Raw genomic sequence first — 7,892 nt, forward strand, 5'->3', positions numbered from 1 at the left:
GATGATGCCATATCTTTTTATTTATACATATTTCCATATGTATTTATATACAACAACTCTGTAGGGGAGGAAAAACAATGTTCTCTCTAAACTTCATAGTTCTTAATTGGGATGGACCCCTGTAAAAGACTGATTAATAAGAGAAAAGCAAATGGAGGTTTATTAACATGTATACCTCATGTATACATAAAAGATACCAAGAGAAATGAGTAAATTTCAAAGAGGTGGCTTTGAATTCTGGCTTAAATATTATCATACACTAAAACAAAGAAATAAGGGTGCAGGCAAGGCCAGTTATGGTGAGATACCCAGGAAAAGTACAGTAAAGAAGGATAAGACTTGTTATGCATATTTAAGTCATTGACTTCTCCATTGATGGGTGTCTAGTAATTTAGTCATCCTTCTCTTCCTGGAGCAAAGAGAGAGAGAGAGAGAGAGAGAGAGATCCTTATAAATGGAAATTTCCTTTAAATTTCCTTTACAGAAGGATAATTATTATGTTTTCAGAACTTCTAGGTCTGTGGTTTCTGAAAGTAATAAACTCAAAATAATCCTATGTCAAAGAGGCATATTTTATTGTGGCATATTCTGGTCTCCTATTGAGGCAGGAGAACAGGGCCTGGAAGCAGGGAACCTAAGGACTTCCTAGAACTAAATCAAAGGGAAATACTTCAGCTATGACAGGAAATAGCCTCTTCATTTACATAGGTCACACACCGAGTAAATGACTTTGTAATTTCACTTCATCCTCTTCATTTGTGTAGAGTGTACACCAAGTAAATAACTTTGTAACTTCACTTTGACCTCTTCATTTACATAGAGCATATACCAAGTAACCAATGGAAACCTCTAAAGGGTATTTAAACCCCAGAAAATTCTGTAACCGGGTCTTTGAGCCGCTTGCTCCATCAACTCCCACCCTGTGGTGTGTGCTTTCATTTTCAATAAATCTCTGCTTTCGCTGTTACATTCTTTCCTTGCTTTGTGCGTTTTCTCCAATTATTTGTTCAAAACGCCAAGAACCCAGACAGGACACCCCCATCTGGTAACACTACAACCCTCTGTCAAAAATAAATAAGCCCGGTGTGGTGATTCATGCCTGTATTCCCAGCACTTTGGGAGTCCGAGGCAGGAGGATCATCTGAGGTCAGGAGTTTGAGACCAGCCTAGCCAACATGATGAAACCTCATCTCTACTAAAAATACAAAAATTAGCCGAGAGTGCTGGTGCATGCCTGTAATCGCAGCTACTTGGAGGCTGAGGCAGGAGAATCGCTTGAACTCAGAAGGCAGAGGTTGCAGTGAGCCAAGATAGTGCCACTGCACTCCAGCCTGGGCGACAAAGCGAGATTCCGTCCCTAAATAAATAAATATCATCTTCATTACCTTAACAAATTAAAGAATAAATCTTCACTATCATTGAGTTTGTGTTTAAATTCTCCAATTGCCTCATTTTTTTTTTTAACAATTTATTCAAGTGAAAATCCAAAATCCAAAAGTGGTCCATATAGTGTAATTGATTGTGGTCCATGAAGTATGATTGATGCCTTTTAAGTTCCTTTGTTTTTTTTCGAGACAGTGTCTTACTCTGTCTCCCAGGCGGAGTGCAGTGGTGAGATCTCAGCTTGCCGCAATCTCCACCTCCTGGGCCCAAGCAATCCTCCCTCCTCAGCCTCCCGAGTAGCTGGGACTACAGGGCATGCCTCATCATGCCTGGCTAACTTTTGTACTTTTGTAGAGACAGGGTTTTGACTTGTTGCCCAGGTTACTCTGAAACTCCCGGAATCAAGCCATTTGCCAGTCTCAGCCTCCCAAAGTACTAGTATTACAGGCGAGAGCCATTGCACCCAACCTTAAATTCCTTTTAATCTATAAATTCTTCATGTCTTTTTTTTTCCTGCCCTCCATTTTTTGTTATTGAAGAAACTGTCCTCCAGAGATTTCCACAGTCTGTATTTTGTTAATTGTGCTCCTATGATGTTGTTTAACATGTTCCTTTGCATCCTTCATTTCCTGAAAACTGGCAGTAAATTCTAGTCTTAAACGGATTCAGATTTGAACATAATGTTCTATTGTTTCTTTTTCTGTGATGTTAGTAGCCAATGATGATCATTGCCCAGAGCCATTATTTTATTAGGGAGCTGCAAAATTGTGATGCTCTAATTCTATCATCCTTTTAAATTTTGTTAGCTGGAATATTCTTCTTTCTTTTTCTTTTCTTTCTTTTCTTTTCTTTTGTTTTCTTTTCTTTTCTTTTTTTTTTTTTTTTTTTTTGAAGCAAGGTCTTGTTCTGTCACCCAAACTGGAGTGCAGGGGTGCAAACACAGCTCATCACAGCCTCAACTTCCCAGGTTTCAGTGATCCTTCTGGCTCAGTCTCCCCAGTAGCTGAGACCACAGGCGCCTGCCATCATACTGGGCTAATTTTTGTACTTTTTGTAGAGATTGGGTTTCGCCGTGCTGTCTAGGCTGATCTCAAATTTCTGAGCTAAAGCAACCCTCCCTCGTCAGCCTCCCATAGTGCTGAGATTAAGGCATGAACCACTGCACCCAGCCCATCTTTTACATTTTCTTTCTTTTTCAGGGTTTTACTCTGGTCACCCAGCAGGCTGGAGTGCAGTGGCAAGATCTGGTCTCACTATAACCTCTGCCTCCTGGGTTCAAGCGATCCCCCTGCCTCAGCCTCCTGAGTAACTGGGACAACAGCCATGTGCCACCATGCCCGGCTAATGTTTGTATTTTTAGAAGAGATGGGGTTTCACCAAGTTGGCCAGGCTGTTCTTTTACTCCTGGCCTCAAGTGATCCAGCCGCCTAGGCCTCTCACAGTGCTGGGATTACAGGCATGAGCCACCATGCCTGGTCTACATTTTCTTCTTCAGGCATGGAATCACCATTTCTCCGGTGAATCCTGTTTTTTTTTTTTTTTTTTTTTTTTGAGACGGGGTCTTGCTCTATCACCCAGGCTGGAATATAGTGAGGAGAACAGGGCTCACTGTCGCCCAGGCTGGGGTGCAGTGGTGCTATCTCGGCTCACTGCAAGCTCCGCCTCCCGGGTTCACGCTATTCTCCTGCCTCAGTCTCCCGAGTAGCTGGGACTACAGGCTCCCGCCACCACGCCCGGCTAATTTTTTGTATTTTTAGTAGAGACGGGGTTTCACTGTGTTAGCCAGAATGGTTTTGATCTCCTGACCTCGTGATCTGCCTGCCTCAGCCTCCCAAAGTGCTGGGATTACAGTCGTGAACCACCGCACCCAGCCTCTCATTGTTATTTCTTTAAAAAAAAAAAAAATTAAGCCAGTCAAATTTAGCAGTGGGGGGTTGTATACCAACTTTAGTGACACTAATGATCATAAGTTCTGATAACCCACTACCAGCCTCTCATCGTTATTTCAATTTGTTATTCTCTGATTATTAAATATATTTTATTTTTATTTTTATTTTTGAGATGGTGTCTTGTTATCACCCAGGCTGGAGTGCAGTGGTGCAATCTCAGCTCACTGCAACCTCCACTTCCCAGGTTCAAGGGATCCTCGTGCCTCAACCTCCCAAGTAGCTGGGATTACAGGTGCTCGCCACCACACACTGCTAATTTTTGTATTTTTAGTAGAGGTGGGTTTTCCCCATGTTGCTCAGGGTGGTCTGGTGATCCACCTGCCTCAGCCTCCCAAAGTGCTGGAATTACAGGCATGAGTCACCGTGCCTGACCATGATTATTAAATAATTAAAGCATCTCTTCAAATGCTTTTCAGCCGTTTGGATTTTCTCTTCTATAGGTTGCCTGGTTATATCCTTTTGTCTTTTTTTTCCATTGGGATTCCTGTCTTTTTCTTGCTGATCTGCTACTCCTGCCATATTGTATAATTAGTCCCTTGTTGATTTTAGACATGAGAAATGTCTTCTACCAATCTGTTATCACCCTATTAACATTATCCATTGTTTGCTATATAAACAGAAATCCTTAAGTTTTATGTCATTAAATCCTTTTTTAGTTTGTTTGTTTGTTTTTGTTACCCAGGCTGTTCTTGAACTCCTGAGCTCAAGTGATCTACCCTCCTTGGACTCCAAAAGTGCTAGGATTACAGGTGTGAGCCACAGCACCTAGCCTATGTCACAAAATTCATCAATATTTTTTGCCATATAACTTGTACTTTAGGTTTTTAAAAAAACTCTTTATCATCTGTATCACAAAATAATTCTCTTATATTTTCTTCTAAAACATAGCTTTACCTTTCATGGCCAGGTGCAGTGGCTCATGCCTGTAATCCCAGCACTTTGGGAGGCTGAGGCAGGCAGATTACTTGAGGTAAGGTGTTCGAGACCAGCCTGGTCAACTTGGTGAAACCCCATCTCTGCTGAAAATACAAAACTTAGCTGGGTGTGATGGTACAAGTCTGTAGTTCCAGTTTCTCGGGAGGCTGAGACACACGAATCACTTGAACCTGGGAGACTGAGGCTGTAGTGAGCTGAGATCACTGCACTCTGGCCTGGGCCACAGAGCAAGACCCTGTCTCAAAAAAACAAAACAAAACAAAACAAAACAAAAAGCAACATACTGTTATCTTTCACATTTATGTCTTTATTAAACCTGGAACCCATAATGATATGTGACCTTAGATAAGAAAAGCAGTTTTGCTTCTATTTTTTTATTTTTATTTTTATTTTTATTTTTTTGTTATTATACTTTAAGTTCTAGAGTACATGTGCATAACGTGCAGGTTTGTTACATATGTATACTTGTGCCATGTTGGTGTGCTGCACCAATCAACTCGTCAGCACCCATCAACTCGTCATTTACATCAGGTATAACTCCCAATGCAATCCCTCCCCCCTCCCCCCTCCCCGTGATAGGCCCCAGTGTGTGATGTTCCCCTTCCCGAGTCCAAGTGATCTCATTGTTCAGTTCCCACCTATGAGTGAGAACATGCGGTGTTTGGTTTTCTGTTCTTTTTTTTTTTTTTTTTTTTTTTTGAGGCGGAGTCTCACTCTGTGGCCCAGGCTGGAGTGCAGTGGCCAGATCTCGGCTCACTGCAAGCTCCGCCTCCCGGGTTTACACCATTCTCCTGCCTCAGCCTCCCGAGTAGCTGGGACTACAGGCGCCCGCCACCTCGCCTGGCTAGTTTTTTGTATTTTTTAGTAGAGACGGGGTTTCACTGTGTTAACCAGGATGGTCTCGATCTCCTGACCTCGTGATCCACCCGTCTCGGCCTCCCAAAGTGCTGGGATTACAGGCTTGAGCCACCGCGCCCGGCCTGGTTTTCTGTTCTTGTGATAGTTTGCTAAGAATGATGGTTTCCAGCTGCATCCATGTCCCTACAAAGGACACAAACTCATCCTTTTTTATGGCTGCATAGTATTCCATGGTGTATATGTGCCACATTTTCTTAATCCAGTCTGTCACTGATGAACATTTGGGTTGATTCCAAGACTTTGCTATTGTGAATAGTGCCGCAATAAACATACGTGTACATGTGTCTTTATAGCAGCTTGATTTATAATCCTTTGGGTATATACCCAGTAATGGGATGGCTGTGTCATATGGTACATCTAGTTCTAGATCCTTGAGGAATCGCCATACTGTTTTCCATAATGGTTGAACTAGTTTACAATCCCACCAACAGTGTAAAAGTGTTCCTATTTCTCCATATCCTCTCCAGCACCTATTGTTTCCTGATTTTTTAATGATTGCCATTCTAACTGGTGTGAGATGGTATCTCATTGTGGTTTTGATTTGCATTTCTCTGATGGCCAGTGATGATGAGCATTTTTTCATGTGCCTGTTGGCTGTATGAATGTCTTCTTTTGAAAAATGTCTGTTCATATCCTTTGCCCACTTTTTGATGAGGTTGTTTGTTTTTTTCTTGTAAATTTGTTGGAGTTCTTTGTAGGTTCTGGATATTAGCCCTTTGTCAGATGAGTAGATTGCAAAAATTTTCTCCCATTCTGTAGGTTGCCTGTTCACTCTGATGGTAGTTTCTTTTGCTGTGCAGAAGCTCTTTAGTTTAATGAGATCCCATTTGTCAATTTTGGCTTTTGCTGCCGTTGTTTTTGGTGTTTTAGACACGAAGTCCTTGCCCGTGCCTATGTCCTGAATGGTACTACCTAGGTTTTCTTCTAGGGTTTTTATGGTATTAGATCTAACATTTAAGTCTCTAATCCATCTTGAATTAATTTTCGTATAAGGAGTAAGGAAAGGATCCAGTTTCAGCTTTCTACTTATGGCTAGCCAATTTTCCCAGCACCATTTATTAAATAGGGAATCCTTTCCCCATTTCTTGTTTCTCTCAGGTTTGTCAAAGATTAGATGGCTGTAGATGTGTGGTATTATTTCTGAGGACTCTGTTCTGTTCCATTAGTCTATATCTCTGTTTTGGTACCAGTACCATGCTGTTTTGGTTACTGTAGCCTTGTAGTATAGTTTGAAGTCAGGTAGCGTGATGCCTCCAACTTTGTTCTTTTGACTTAGGATTGTCTTGGCAATGTGGGCTCTTTTTTGGTTCCATATGAACTTTAAAGCAGTTTTTTCCAATTCTGTGAAGAAACTCATTGGTAGCTTGATGGGGATGGCATTGAATCTATAAATAACCTTGGGCAATATGGCCATTTTCACGATATTGATTCTTCCTATCCATGAGCATGGTATGTTCTTCCATTTGTTTGTGTCCTCTTTTATTTCACTGAGCAGTGGTTTGTAGTTCTCCTTGAAGAGGTCCTTTACATCCCTAGTAAGTTGGATTCCTAGGTATTTTATTCTCTTTGAAGCAATTGTGAATGGAAGTTTATTCATGATTTGGTTCTCTGTTTGTCTGTTACTGGTGTATAAGAATGCTTGTGATTTTTGCACATTAATTTTGTATCCTGAGACTTTGCTGAAGTTTCCTATCAGCTGAAGGAGATTTTGGGCTGAGACAATGGGGTTTTCTAAATATACAATCATGTCATCTGCAAAGAAGGACAATTTGACTTCTTCTTTTCCTAACTGAATCCCCTTGATTTCTTTCTCTTGCCTGATTGCCCTAGCCAGAACTTCCAACACTATGTTGAATAGGAGTGGTGAGAGAGGGCATCCCTGTCTTGTGCCAGTTTTCAAAGGGAATTGTTCCAGTTTTTGCCCATTCAGTATGATATTGGCTGTGGGTTTGTCATAAATAGCTCTTATTATTTTGAGGTACGTTCCATCAATACCGAATTTATTGAGAGTTTTTAGCATGAAGGGCTGTTGAATTTTGTCAAAGGCCTTTTCTGCGTCTATTGAGATAATGATGTGGTTCTTGTCTTTGGTTCTGTTTATATGCTCGATTACATTTATTGATTTGCGAATGTTGAACCAGCCTTGCATCCCAGGGATGAAGCCCACTTGATCGTGGTGGATAAGCTTTTTGATGTGCTGCTGAATCCGGTTTGCTAGTATTTTATTAAGGATTTTTGCATCGATGTTCATCAGGGATATTGGTATAAAATTCTCTTTTTTTGTTGTGTCTCTGCCAGGCTTTGGTCTCAGGATGATGTTGGCCTCATAAAATGAATTAGGGAGGATTCCCTCTTTTTCTATTGATTGGAATAGTTTCAGAAGGAATGGTACCAGCTCCTCCTTGTACCTCTGGTAGAATTCAGCTGTGAATCCGTCTGGTCCTGGACTTTTTTTGGTTGGTAGGCTATTAATTATTGCCTCAATTTCAGAGCCTGCTATTGGTCTGTTCAGGGATTCAACTTCTTCCTGGTTTAGTCTTGCAAGAGTGTAAGTGTCCAGGAAATTATCCATTTCTTCTAGATTTTCTAGTTTATTTGCGTAGAGGTGTTTATAGTATGCTCTGATGGTAGTTTGTATTTCTGTGGGGTCGGTGGTGATATCCCCTTTATTATTTTTTATTGCATCTATTTGATTCTTCTCTCTTT

Source organism: Chlorocebus sabaeus, chromosome X (assembly GCF_047675955.1).
Source record: "Chlorocebus sabaeus isolate Y175 chromosome X, mChlSab1.0.hap1, whole genome shotgun sequence".
Lineage (NCBI taxonomy): Eukaryota > Metazoa > Chordata > Mammalia > Primates > Cercopithecidae > Chlorocebus > Chlorocebus sabaeus.